Here is a 15,082-nt window from a genome sequence, read left to right on the forward strand (position 1 = left end):
TCTGGCTCTACTGGTATTTGTTTAGTAATATTTTCTAAGCTTTCTATAGAAAGAGGATATCTACGGTCAATAATAACTATTTACAGAATACTTCCTTGAAGATCAATTTCTATAAATGGTTTCCTTTATTTCTATTTTTTTTTAAAGTGTATTTATTTATTTTGAGACAGAGACAGAGAAAGCAAGCAGGGGAGGGGCAAAGAAAGGGAGAGAGAGAATTCCAAGCAGGCTCTGCACTGTCAGCATGAGCCCAATGCCGGGCTCAAACTCACAAACTGTGAGCTCATGACCTGAGCCGAAACCGAGTCAGATGCTTGACCGACTGAGCCACCCAGGCACCCCTAAATGGTTTCCTTTAAATGTAGGCACAACTACAACTGATGATGAAAATATACTTAGTAGAAGACCTATAAACTCTGTGATTAATAGACTTCTCGCAAAGTTTATTCTTGAGAAACGAAATCCAAGACTTCTAGTGTATGTGCTGCTGAAGCGAGCACTTAAATCCCGGATTTCTAAATTAATATCACTCCAAGAGTCATATCAACCTTTCAAAGCATTTGTAGAAAAAATAACTATGCAACTCATATATAATGGCAACAGGCATTAGCACTATTTTAGTGTCGCACAAACAGCTCAAATAAAATACCATTCCTATACGAACAGAATCACTTTTGTTCAGAAGCAAATATGGGAACTCAGCTACAAAAATCCTACCAAAGAATGGTATGGTGCTTTCAATTAACAGGCAATATCATGTGGGAAGAACCTTTTACATTTGTCTGAGTCCTCTCTGTCGAGAATAGAATTTGGTGTATTTTTGTCATCTACAGGTGGAAGGCACTGAGGTGAAAAGAGTTTACATGGATAGTGGGTATCTCTGACCAGCAAGGTGGGGAGAAGACTGGAAATACTGCCAGGAAGAGCACACAGAGGGCTTACACTGCACAGCAGAACTCCCTTAGTCGTGGTTTCAGTTAAAAAGAAGAAAACGAAAAGGAGGGGTGAATGGGTGGCTCAGGCAATTAAGCGTCTGACTGTTGATTTCAGCTCAGGTCATAATCTCACAGGTTGTGAGTTCAAGCCCCATGTCCGGCTCTGCGCTGGCAATGCAGATGGAGTCTGCTTGTGATTCTCTCTCCCTCTCTCTCTGCCCCTCCCCTTCTCTCTCTCAAAATCAATAAATAAACTTAGAGAAAAAAGAGAGTCAATGCTTTTGTCTTGCCTCCTGTACAGTGTCTGTAACACTGCTTGGGTGAGTGTACAGGCGAAACGCAAAGGGCTCTATGGTTGAAGTCAGGCTGGTCTTAGTTTGAAATTGAGTTCTATCACTTACACATTTTACGATTTTGGTCAGGTATCTTTAAGTCTCCGTTTGTTTATGTATAAGGTGGAGTTAATGATACCTGTATGCAGGTAGGTGCAAATAATATATATCTGCATGTTGCAATGTATCTGAAAAATACTCAAGTTATTCCCTTTCTTAGTATGGTATGTTACACAAAGTAAGTATGCTTTAAATACATTCTGGAAAAAAGCAAGATATGTATAAATAAACATAGGAGATGCTATGTTGTTACTTTTATATTGGATAAATAAATTCTGAAACAATTTCACATGCCTTTATGTTTTTTTAGGTAGTTAATATGTGCCTAACATAAAGAAGCCACACAAATGGTGATTCTTCCACTAGGTTTTTTGGACCAAAAGTCAAGAGAATGAAATTCCAGTTTTATGAGCTGGATAAACCACATCCCTTCCTTAAGCCTCAATTTCTTCATTGAATATTTAACCTAATAGTCCTGGAACCTATGCACTGGAAGAAATCTTAGAGATCACCGACTGCACCCCCTTGCCTAAATCACAGAGTGAGGTGCAGACTGGGACTTGACTGGGAATCTCTACCACCAAGCCACAATTCTTTCCACAAACTATATGGTCTCTTTTACCTTCCTGTCTATGAAATATTGAAGACTGAAGTACTGATCTTTAGAATATCATCCATTTCTGGAAATCCACTAAATCAACAATATCCTTCGTTCTACCTTTATTAAAACCAGAAAATAAAGAAGAATAAACAAAACTGTCCATATTAATCCCAGTCAGCATGTTAGAGAAACTATGATACAGACAGCAGAGGATTAAAATTTTCAATTATGTTGATACATCAAATACTTAGGATCGATTTTCAATAGTCTCCCTGACTCCATCTTTTTCATTATTAAATGGAATTATAATTACTGGCACACAGAACTAGTAGAATCACTACTCTTCTGAGTTAGTCACATCTCTGTTATCTTGCTATCCCTTACTCTACCTTAGAGGACAATGCTGTATATATATATTATATATATATATACATATGCTGTATATATATATATATATACACACACACACATATATATTATATATATGCATATATATGCGTATATACATGTACTATATTATATATGCTGTACATATATATATTATACATATTATATATATATATAATATGTATATCTGTGTGTGTGTGTGTGTGTGTGTGTGTGTGAAGTGCTTATAGTGTAGTGAGTCAGTATAGCGTACTGGCCAAGAGCACAGACTCTGGACTTGGACTGCCAGAGTTCAAATCCTAGTTGCACCAGTCGTTAGCCCCATGACCTTGGTCAGGTTACTAACTTTTATGTGCCTGTTTCCCCATCTGGGAAGATCACATGAGTTTATATGCATATTAAAATGCATAGTAAACACTATACAGATATTTGCTATTATGTTGTCCCTCTTTTTTTTTTTAATTTTATTTTTTTTTAATTTACATCCAAATTAGCATACAGTGCAACAATGATTTCAGGAGTAGATTCCTTAGTGCCCCTTACCCATTTAGCCCATCCCCCCTCCCACAACCCCTCCAGTCACCCTCTTTGTTCTCCATGTTTAAGAGTCTCTTCTGTTTTGTCCCCCTCCCTGTTTTTCTTTTTGCTTCCCTTCCTTTGTGTTCACCTGTTTTGTCTCTTGAAGTCCTCATATGAGTGAAGTCATACGATATTTATCTTTCTCTGACTAATTTCCCTTAGCATAATACCCTCCAGTTCCATCCACGTAGTTGCACATGTTGTCCCTCTTCTTAGTCTCCCCCTCCTTGCATTTCTTTGACCTCCACATATTCCTCCTGAGGGATTCAATTCACTCCAAGGGGCTTGACTTCTATCTGGAAGGCCCGCTTTTTTCTCCTCTCTACCTAGTGAATTCCTTCTCAGCTTCTAAGATGCAGTTTCAATGCCATTCTCAATATCTGAAGACTTTCCAAAGATCATCCTGCTCCTCCTGCCTCAGCACTCAGCTGTCCTTACCCTTGTGTTCCCACAGTCCTCTGAATGTATCCAAGTGAGAGCACAATTTACATTAGACTGAATGAGGTGGAGCCACTTGAAATTGCTCGTATTAGACCATTTAAGACCTATAAAAACAGCAATTTTACATGATTCATCATAATAACATCTCTTTATATTTCTGCTACTCCCTCCCTCCCTGCATTACACTCATAATGAGGGCTACATCTATTATTCTTTAAAAATACCCATATAATATTTCAGATAGATACAAAGGTATAAGAATATACCACATAACCATATAACCACAACCTAGTTGAAAAAGATAGCTACTAATACAGTAGTCTCCCTTAGCTGTGGGGGATGTGTTCTAAGACCCCCAGTGGATGCCTAAAACTGTGGATAGTACCAAACCCTATATATACTGTCTTTTCCTGTACATACATACCTATGATAAAGTTTAATTTAAAAATTAGGCACAAGAGATTAACAATAGTAACTAATAAAACAGAAAAATTATACTGTAATGACAGTTATGTGAGGGGCACCCAGGTGGCTCAGTTGGTTAAGCATCTGACTCTTGATTTCAGCTCAGGGCATGATCTCATGGTTCGTGAGTTGGAGCCCCGCATCAGGCTCTGCACTCTAAGTGCTGGATTCTCTTTCTCTCTCTGCCCCTCCCCCACTCACACTGTCTTTCTCCCTCTCTCTCTCAAAATAAATAAGTAAACTATAGAAAAGTTATGTGAATGTGGTCCCTTCCTCTCTCAAAATATCTTATTGTACTGCATTCACCCTTCTTTGCAGTGTGAGATGATAAAATCCCTGTGTGACGAGATGAAGTGAGGAGCATGATGGAGGCATTGTGATAGAGCTTTAGGTTACTACTGATCTGACCATACATCCATCAGAAGGAGGGTCCTCAATCAGCTTTCTGACTGTGGTTGACCATGGGTAACCAAAACAGGAGTTAAGGGAGGACTACTGTATGATGTAAGCTCCCCCGTGTGCTCTTCCCAGCATCCTTCCGGTCTGTTCTCCCTGCCCTGACATTCAGAGAAACCCACTATCCTTAATTTGATGTTTATTATAACCATGCAATTGCTTAAACAATTATTGCTTAAGTATACTTCCCTAAATAATACATACATGTTAAATTTTATGTAAACGTGTTCTGTCACTTGCTTTATTCACTCAACCTTTTCTTTTTCAGATTCACTCAAGTTACTAGATAGTTCTAGTCCACGTTCATTATTGTATAGAATTCCATTAGATAAATGTACTGTAATATTTTCATTCTTTTATTGATAGACATTTGGAGTAGTTTGAAATTTTTGCTATAATAACGCATTAATTTTTTAAAAGATTTTTCTAAATGCTTACTTTTCAAAGAGTGAGCACAGGTGCACACGTGTGCACATGAGTGGGGGAGGGACACAGAGAGAAGGAGACAGAATTCAAAGCAGGCTCCATGCTGTCAGCACAAAGCCGTACATGGGGCTCAAACCCACAAAACGTGAGATCATGACCTGGGCCAAAGTCGGAGGCCCAGCTTACTGAGCCACCCAGGTGCCCCTTGCATGAATATTTTTGTGTATCTCTTCATGCATACATTGGAGAGTTTCTAAAGGGTACTGACCTAGGAGCAGAACTGTTGGACTACAGGTTATATGTACTTTAGTTTTACTAGACACTGACAAATTATTCTTTACCATGATTGTACAATTTCTATTCCCATCAAGAGTGTCCAAGAGTTCCCTTAACTCCACATCCTGACAATATTTGGTATTACCAGACTTCTTAATTTTTGATAATCTAATAGGTATGAAAAGACATCAAATTAGAGCTTTAATTTGCCTTTAATTATTGGTCAATGGGTAATAAATATTTAGGTTGCCTCATTTATGCCTTGTCATTTTTCTATGAATTTGTCTTTTTCTAATCTATTTGTAGAAATCCTTTATTATTACAGATTGTGATATTTGGCTGATACATGTACCACATATATATTCTTTAACTCTGTGGCTTGTCTTTGCATTTTAAAAATTATGGCATTCTTTTTTGTCACTGCACATAGCACACTGTCTGGCAGTTAGTAGACCTAATTAAATATTTGTTGAATGAATGAATGAAAAACTGAACAAATACACATAAAGAAATTAGACATTTTTAAACTCCTGCATTCCCTTCATTTGGAATTATGACTCTCTATGCCTATTAGTCTTTATAAACTTTTATACTACCAAATTCACCTTTAAAATTCATTTATTTTTATTTTTTAATATTTATTTATTTTTGAGAGAGAGAGGGAGAGAGAGCGAGCGAGCTTGAGCAGGGGAGAGGCAGAGAGAGAGGGAGACACAGGATCTGAGGCAGGCTCCAGGCTCTGAGCTGTCAGCACAGAGCCCAACGTAGGGCTTGAACTCCCGAACTGTGAGATCATGACCTGAGCCCAAGTCAAACGCTTAAGTGACTGAGTCACCCAGGTGCCCAAAAAATTCATTTATTTTTTAAAAAATTTAATCTGGTTTGAAGAGTTTCTGGCAGTCTCTCGAAGTAACTGTGGAGATAAGACAGAACACCAAAAAAATCAAGGTTGGGAGTCTAATATTCTAAATCATCTAAGACAAATGGTTGTCTGCTCTCTTGTTAAATATCTCCAAGAACAAGTATACTGGCTCTCATGTTTTCTATTATACTTTACAAGACATGATAACAAAAATAGCCTTTATTTCCATCATGTTTGAATGCCCCTGAGGAAAGTCTACATAAGCATGAGTGTAAAGCAATTATAATAAATAACAAAACACTTGGAAATATGCTATAATATGCCAATGAGCAATAGACATAGCAATTAAAATGAATATACAATATGCATATGCTTTCATTTTGAAAGCTAACAACTGTAACATTTACAACAAATCAGAGGAAAAAAATAAGACAGAAGCCTTTATATGTTTCAAAATATACAGAAATTAATACATGATTACTTGCAACAGAAACAGCAGGAAGTTCAGACAGCACAGGGTCTTAAAAAGGAGGTCACAGGAGGGAATGAATCATTCTGGACAAAGCACAAAATGTGGAGTAAGAAGACCTGGTTCCGAGTTGTTGTTCTGACATTTATTAGCCGTTTGATATCGGGTACATCATTTATTCCACCCACACCTCAGTTCCTTATCAGTCATGGAGCGTATAATGACCTGGCATCCTACCTCATGGGTAAGATGTTTCAAATTAAATAAGAAAATGTATGTGGCATCCTTCAATAATACCCAACTATAATTATATATTCCTTCTCACCTTCCCATCGCCCCAGTGTCATTTACATCATCCCTGAAACTCTGAGGCAGAACTAGATACAAAGTCCTCTGGAATGGTTATTGTATTTGTTTGCTGGGCTGCCATAACAAAGACCAACCACAGACTGGGTGGCTGAAACAACAGAAATGTGTTTCCTCACAGTTACACAGGCTAGCAGTTCAAGATCAAGGTGTCAACAGGGTTGATTTCTTCCCAGGCCTCTCGCCTAGGCTTATATAGATGGCTGTTTTCTCCCTCTCTTCATATGGTCTTTCCTTCGTAGGTGTCCTAACCTCTTCTTATACTATGACACAAGTCATATTGGATGAGGGCCCATCCATACGACCTCATTCTAGCTTAATTACCTCTTTAAAGGCCCTATCTCCAAATGGGAGATACTGAAATATTCTGAAATACTGGAGGTTAGGACTTCAACATACCAATTTTGAGGGCAGGCAAGAGACATAATCCAGCCCTTAGCAATATATAGCAATCCTACCATACTGCACCTACCACTGCTATAGCACTTACTACACTGTAATATAATTATCACTAGTGTCTTCACTAGCAGGCTACAAATGCCTACACAGCACTGAATATTTCCTATTAATCTGTATCTTCCAAGTGTCTAACAAGAGTATATGTTCAATACAATGCTCCAACAAACTGCTAACTGAGCCTATGACACTTTTTGTCAAAGAACAATTAAAACCATCCTACAAGAATTTTGGTTTTAATGAAGTGTGTAATATTCCAAGGGTTTAAGAGAAAGGACAAAATTTTCACTTTTAGCTTTCCAAAAGCAATTCTGTTCCCAGATTCTCATCCTTTCCATCTCAGCCTCTACTCTCTTAACTGAACCCCCCGGGCACCCTCAGCCTCTACTCTCAAATCACCTATGTCGAGCTTCCCTTAAGCAATGAACCTGGAGATTTTACAAGACCACCCCAGAAGTCAGTGACCTCTCCTTCCACCTCTGAATTTCTGGAGTTTTTAGAGTTATGTATACGAATTAGTTAAGTACGTGTCTTACCTTCCCCTCATAAACAGTGAGCTCCCTGAGAGAAACAACTATGCCTTAAATATCTCTAAGTGATCAACAATAACTATTTACTGAATAAACAGAAATTTCTCTAAACCAGAATCACTCGTGAGGAAAACAAGTTTTCTTAAATGAAGAAGGAGGGGCAGGAAAAGTGGCAAGGATGTTAGGTTCAATTTGGGACACGCTGACTTTATTTTAAGAAATATCTCTTGGGGAGCCTGGGTGGCTCAGTCAGTTAAGCATCCGACTCCTGATTTCGGCTCAGGTCATGATCTCACAGTGGTGAGATTGAGCCCTGCCTAAGATTCTCTCTCTCCCTCTTTCTCTGCCCTCCCAGGATCACTCTTGTGCATGCATGCTCTCTCTCTCTCTCTCTCTGTCTCTCAAACAAAACAAAACAAAACAAAACTCAAGACAACTTTTTATTAGGTCCATTTCAATTTCAGAAGGTTTTCACACGGCATGCTAGGACCTATGGTGATGGGCCATATTGACTTTAAAGCAGATATGATACATAGCTGTTTGTGAAGCTGACTACAGGGAGCTAAGTACACAGCTCTAACACTCAGTGGAGATTATCTTGACTACAGATAGAAATTTGAGTCATGAGCTAACAGTCATTACCGTAAGCCAAGTGAGTGGCTGAGATTGCTAAGGGAATGTACAGAAGAAGGCTTAGGACCAAAGACAGGCAAGAGAAGGGAGGTTCTCATCCAAAAAACACTTGGGGTAAAGTGGCCAAGGAGGAACTAACACGCTGACAGGCACCACAGCCAAAGGGGGAAAAGAAAGTTTTGAGAAGAGGGGATAATCATAAATGTGAAATGCTGCTGCTGAGGCCTTAAAATTGCCTGCCTCCCCCTGTTGTTACCAATAAGGACAAGGCTGGTGACCCCGCTCAGAGCAGTTCAGAGACTCTGTAAGATCTGGGCAAATTTCTAAAACTTTAAGTCTGTTTCCCTTATTGCAAAATAAGGAGGTTTATCCCCTCATGAGTCTTTTGAAGATTAAATAAGTAGCAATAATAACAAAAGGAACACATGAATGTAACATATATAGCATTGCTACAATGTGCTAGTCACTGTGCAGGGCTCTTTCATATAGATTACCTCACCTAAAATCACAAAAATCTTAAGGTATTATAGTACTTAATAGCTACCATTAGCCTCATCTTCAGATAAGGAAACTGAAGCTTATTCAGTGATGGAGACTAAAACCAGAATGCAACGAAGAGGTAAGAGTGAGAAAGTTTACATATTAAATGTATACAACTCAACAAGTTCGAGTAAAGGAGATAGGTAGGAGACCAGGTGGTGCCTGGAGGGAGACATGCATTTAAGATTTTATTTACAAGATTTACTTCAAGATGGGAGATTTCTAAGCAGATTTAAATAAAAGAAAAGGAGTCAGAAGAGAGAAAGAGGTTGACAAGAGTCAGAGATTTAGTCTTGAGAAAGAGGAGGAAGCAAGAAAATACAGATAGGATTTTGAGAAACATGTGACATAAGACCTCATGAAGACTAGGGCAAAGAAATGACTAGGTACTCAAGGCACAACGGCAGCAATCTGCAGAGAAGCGTGTGATCTCCAGCAGGGCTCTGGGCTATGACTGCCAAAAGAGAGGTCTGATCCAACGAGGTTCGAGATTTTGCCCAGACAAGGGCAGAAGAACAGCAGAGCAAGGGAATGGAGGAGGACGGCAAGAAAGCAAACCGAATAAATGGCAGACTAAGAAAATTAATCATCCTTCCTGGATAGGGAAGGACGTGAAGGCAGGCTTCAAAGAGATCAAACAACAGAGCTGTCGAAGGTCAAGTCGGAGACATTTTGAATAAAGCTGCAAGTCTTCGTTTATAATTGCAGAGGCAGGCCATCTCGGGGTGATAACAAGGTCCATGGTGTGACTATGGGAGTTGATAAGCTAAAAGGATGATCGCTTGAGTTGAAGGCGCAATTGTTCGGGGAAACAATCATCTGTGTGAAAACTGCAGTTACTCAGGGTGAGGACGGAAATTGCGGTGGAAAGGAAGACCGTACATGTCAGGTCCTAAATGATGGAGAAGATCTATACACAAGAAGACAAGAGTAGCCCTTGTACCACAGAGCACACCGATTTCAAGAAGATGGACAAAACAGTGGTGCACAGAAAACTACAAACATCCTTATCTTCCTCGTTGTGCATAGGGCGTGGGAGAATGCGCTGCACCCATTCAAAAGAACTACAGAGCAGACACCTATAGGTGCTCTCCGTAACACACACACAAATCTAGTAAAATGGTTAGCAGGGTAGGACACAGGGGTTTCAGAGAGCCTATGGAAAGGTATGAGGGAACAAACAAGCAGGGTTGGGAGACAGGAGGAGGAAGCTGAGTCAGCACAGGAAAAGCAGTTTGGAAGACAGTGACTGGAGAAGACAGGACAAAGATAACAGATGATAAGACTAGCTGCTTTATGTGGCCATAAGGTTATCAAAATAATTAGCTCTAGCAGTTCCTGCTGGCTAGGGAGCTAGCACTAAGGCCTTGGCAACGGTGTGAGGGGAGGGACAACATCGGAGGGACAGTTATACAACTGACATTATGCAAAGTGCTTTACACTTACTATCTTAGTTAAACCTACACCTAACAAAAACGAGGGAACTGAGGACCAGAGAGGTAAAGTGACAAGCCCAGGATTGTATACTTAATAACTGGTGACATTTAGTATAGAAAAGACAAAACTTAAAATCGGAGCATCCCTAGTCACTTTCTGTAAGATCACCTATGTTTCTTAACTCCACTAAGCCTATCTACCAAACAAGGCTATTGCAGAGATCAAACTACAACTATAAATCTATAACTAAAACTGGCCTATGTAGGAACTTGTTTCCAAATGTGGAATTTCTTACTTGGTTTACTTCAAACAAAAGTCCAAAGTTTCTGAAACTACAAATTTTATAGACAGGAAACTGAGGTGGGGAGAGAGCATGTACAAGCTATGGCTCCCTAGTCTACCTAGAATCAAGTCCAAACTCCATAGTTCCAGGTCTTTTTTTTTTTTTTCCATTAAAAATTTTTAAGTTTATTTATTTATCTATTTTGAGAGAGAGACAGAGTGAGCAGGGGAGGGGCAGAGAGAGAGAGGGAGAGAGAGAATCCCAAGCAGACTCTGCTCTGTCAGCAGAGCTGGACACAGCTCGAATCCACCAACAGTGAGATCATGACCTGAGCCAAAACCAAGAGTCCGATGCTTACCTGAGACACCCAGGTGCCCCCCCCCCCCATAGTTCCAGGTCTTTAATACTATGGCCCCAGGCCATCTCTCCAGCCATATGGCTCACTTCTGACTTACACAATACTCAAACCTGTGGCAACTAATTTTTTTTTTTTTTTGGTGGTTTAACAAAAGTTTGTCATTCCTGTGAAGTCCATCCAGAACAGCTGCACTCCATGTGGGGGGCTCAGTATTCCAGACAACTTTGAGTTTCTGGCCCCTGTTTCTGTATGGGCTTCCATGGCTGAGGCAGGAAGAGAACTACAGTCTTGCACCAAAAAAAAAAAAAAAAAAAAAAAAAAAAAAAAGGCTTCAGCCCAGCAACTATCAATTTTTAACAAACATACCTTACACTTTCCCCTCTTTGTATCTCCACCTAAATTATTTAATCTATTGAAATCTGTTCACCAAGGCCCAAATGAAATTTATTTTGAATGTGAAGCCTAACCTTGTTTCCAAATTTTGAGAAATGATGGTTCTCTCCTCTGAACTCCTATATCCCTTGGCTTTCTCTTAGAGTACGTATTGCCTCATAATTTAGGTAAACCTGAAAAAAGGTCAGCATGCAGGGCTTAAGTCCCTTAAAGGTAGCTGAAAGAGAACTAACGATTCCTTTGCATCTAGGAAGCACCAACTGCTTTTCTAGTGATTTTATACACATAATTCCATGTAATCTTTGTGACACCCTATGAAGTAGGAATGTATTTGTTTACAGGTAAGGACACTGAAAGTCACAGAGGCCAAACAATTTGCTTACAGTCCTAAGGTTAGCAAGTGACGGAGCCTAGATTTGAACCCTGGTCTTTCTAATTCAGAATGGAGGCTCTTCCCAGAAACCATGGGTGCAGCCTCGCTGCTTTATCTGTCTCCTCTCCGCCTACTAATCACAGCGGGGAACCCTCCTCTATTGCTCTTTGTCATTAAGCATCAGCAGAAAAGATTCGATATCTTTTCTTGCCCTCCTACTTTCCAAGGCTTGCCCTCCTACTTTCCAAGACTAAGAACAAACTCTTCAGAACAAAAAGAATATGAGTCCTGAATAAAGCTGGAGAGTTCAGAACCCTGCTCCCAAGAAGGAAAAGTAAAAAACCACTACTTTTCCACTCTCTGTTTAAAACCTCCTCCTCCTTTGAGGTGTTCACCATCTGGCTACATCACTTTCTACCCCTCCTCCTCATCTGTCATCTGCCACCCTCCCGATTAATCCCCTCTATTCACTGCACCTGGGTCACATCCTCTCCTCCCCACACCCCAGCATCCTAAATCACTTCATTCTCGACACAGATGACCCATCCAATACAACAGCCTCGCAGCTCCTGTCATACTCCGCTTCGCTGACCTTCAGCTCTAGTGTACCTAAGATACCCACAGAGAGACCTAGCTGTCACCTAGAGGAGCTCCACATCAGACAAGTTAACACCAATATTCCACTTTCGGACCACAACCTCCCTTTTTTCTAGTTTACTTCTACCACGTTTGTTCATTGATTTAACTCAAGCTACTGAAAAATCTTCAAGTCCGAAACCAAACTTATCCATTGTTTCCTGTCTCGGTTAATGGCACCACCATTCCCCTAGTCACACACCCACCTTGGGGCAGCCACAACATCATCCAACCCTCTCACCTTTTATTCTGACCTATTTGGGCATCTAATTTACCAGCCCCACAGGAACTGAAAATGTATCTTATTCGTCTTTGTAACAATGCATACCAAAGTGCCTGATACATAGTAGATACACAGGCTTAAAGTTTGGAACTTGAGTTTAAATTTGCAGCGGGATATTCACACCAGTTCCTTCTCACAGAGTTGTCAGTATTCCCTACCATTAACTTCAAGTTCTTTGAAGGGAAGGGACCAGAGCCGTTCCTGAGCCTGTACAGTTCTACAAAGAACGGCCCTATACAAATTTTTACCCAACTTACATAAAAGGGAAATAGCATGTGCACAAACAAACCAGAAGTCAAAACTTGACAAGTGTGCTACAAACTTCAAAACCACTGACCAATTTAAAAAATAAAGACACAAGAACAAAGATAGCCAATTCTGACTGCTGGTACCTGCTTGTCTATGTTCTAAAAACAGTGAAACTTTGGTTAGAATTGGAACAGGGTCCCAGATACAAGAGCTTGGCATTTTATCCACAAGGCCATGGTATCTCTGCTGGACTTGAAAAGTTTCTAACCTGCAGGGTTGCTTTGGGTTATTTAGGACATTGGTAACAGGCACTTTTGAAAAACTTAACCCCCACATACCAAGGCTAAGTGATGAAAAAGCTGGCAAAAAAATAATGCTGGTAAGTGAACAAAAAATGTTCTTTTTCATAGTAATTTTGGGCCTCTGGCAGTTAGACACAGAGCAAAGAGTTCAATGTAATAAGCATTTCCCTCTCCAACTAAATATTAAATTGCAGTCTAGCCCCAAATTAGGTCTCAATCCTTTTTCAGAGTAGAAATAATAAGTTTTCCTCTTTGCATAGTGCATTGCCACACTTTGATATATATCAACTCAGCTGATAAAGTGTTTATAGACTTTTTTTTTTTTAATGAGAGGAAATCTAAACGTTTTCACAAAATAGGATCTCTTTTAGGTCGTTTGAACACAGTACTGGACTGTTTTTTTGTTTTGTTTTGTTTTGTTTTTTAAGCTCAAAACGCAGCACAGAAATGAGGAAGGTAATACTTTTTATTTAAGCAGGTCAATCCTTGAAGCCAAGGCATCTTCTTGGAGAAACTTAACAGGTTTTGTGTCCTCATACTAAGAAGCTCTCTCCTTTAAAAAGGATATGGGCCAACTCTTTCAGAGAAGGGATCAGAGAACCTCAGTGTACGAGAAACAACTGAAGGAACTAAAACAAGCGACGAGAAGACGAGCCTCCGAGGAAGGACTACTATCTTCTGATCACTCAACAGCTGCCCATAAGGGAGAAGAACGAGGAAGAATGGGAGGCAGCGATTTCTTTCAACCAAAAAAAAAAAAAAAAAAAAATTTCTAAAAAGCAAAGCCGTCCAGGAACGGAATGGGGAGAAACGGGGTTTGCCATCACTGGAGGAGGTGGCCAAACGATCAGGGTGGATTTAGGGATTTTCAAAGGGACTTCGGCATGCGACGGGAGAAAGGAGCCCTAGAAGACTTTCAAATTCCCATCCAGCCTGGAGGTGTCCCGGGGTCCACCCGTCCCCCGGAAACCCCTCGCGCCCGTCCCGGGGCCGGCGTCCCAGCCCGCCCGGCCGCCGGCCCTCCGCGGTGCCCCGCGGCTCCGAGGTTCGAAGCCGGCTTTCCCCGCCCGCTTCCGGCGGCCCACGTGAGCGGTCCCGGCGCAGCTCCGGCCGCCCCGCCGGAGCCAGCCCGAGCGCCGCGGCTGACAGCTCGGGCCCGCGCACGCCCGCCGCCCAGGGTCCGAGCCGGCCCCGACCCCCAGGCATCCCCCCGCTCTCGCGGCCGAGCGGAGCCTCTGACCCGCCGCCGCGCACTGACAGCACCCCCGCCCCCCCCCCGCCCCCCGCCGGCCCGGACAGAGCGGCCGCCGCTCGGATCCTCCAGACGTGTCCCCGTCCTACGGCGTCAGGCCCGCGGCCGGTCACCGGGCCCCGCCCGGCCGGCCGCCCAGGCGCAGCGGGCCGCCGGGGCCGCGGGGGGCCGGGCTGACACGGCCGCGAAGGGCCGCGGCCGCGCTCGGACCGCAGACAGGCCCCCGGCCCGACAGCCAGAAGCCGGCCGGCCGGCCGGCGGGCCCCGAGGGGCGGGGGCGGCGGCCGGGCAGGTCCTGCCGCCGCCTCCTCGCCGGGGGCGGCCCCCGCCGGCCCAGGCCCCCGAGGGCGCGCGGACTGGCCCGGGGAGCGGAGGCGGCGGCCGAGGCGCTTACCTGCGGGCGCAGCGGCGGCGCGGGGCGGCTCACTCCCTTCCCGCCGCCATGTTTCCGCTGCGCAGGGAGCCCGAGCCGACGCGCGAAGGGGGCGGGCGGGGGCGGCTCCGGAGGGCGGCGGGCGGGCGGGCCGGCGGGCTGGCGGCGGGGGGCTTGACCGCAGCGGCGGCTGCGGCGACGACGGCGGCGGCGGCGGCGGCGGCGGCGGCTCCCCGGCCCCGCCCCCCGCTTCCGCCCCTCCCCTCCCGTCGCGGGGTGGCGCGCGCCGCGGCCGTTGGGCCCGCGCGCGGGGGGCGGGGCGGGGCTGC

General features: G+C 42.9%; 1 protein-coding gene across 5 annotated transcripts in view; it reads right to left on the reverse strand.

Moving 5' to 3' along the window:
* The window catches only part of SCMH1 (Scm polycomb group protein homolog 1), a 184,610-nt gene extending 169,676 nt beyond the window's left edge, over positions 1-14,934 (reverse strand). For 3 of the 5 annotated variants that reach the window (XM_053212336.1, XM_053212326.1, XM_053212335.1), the window contains exon 1: positions 14,775-14,835. The gene's annotated coding sequence lies outside the window, so the exon portion shown is untranslated. Of the gene's footprint in view, positions 1-14,774 lie in introns of all 5 variants that reach the window. The other 2 variants (XM_053212367.1, XM_053212361.1) reach the window with 1 other exon arrangement.
* Between the last annotated feature and the right edge of the window lie 148 nt (positions 14,935-15,082).

This window comes from Acinonyx jubatus, chromosome C1, assembly GCF_027475565.1.
Source record: "Acinonyx jubatus isolate Ajub_Pintada_27869175 chromosome C1, VMU_Ajub_asm_v1.0, whole genome shotgun sequence".
NCBI lineage: Eukaryota > Metazoa > Chordata > Mammalia > Carnivora > Felidae > Acinonyx > Acinonyx jubatus.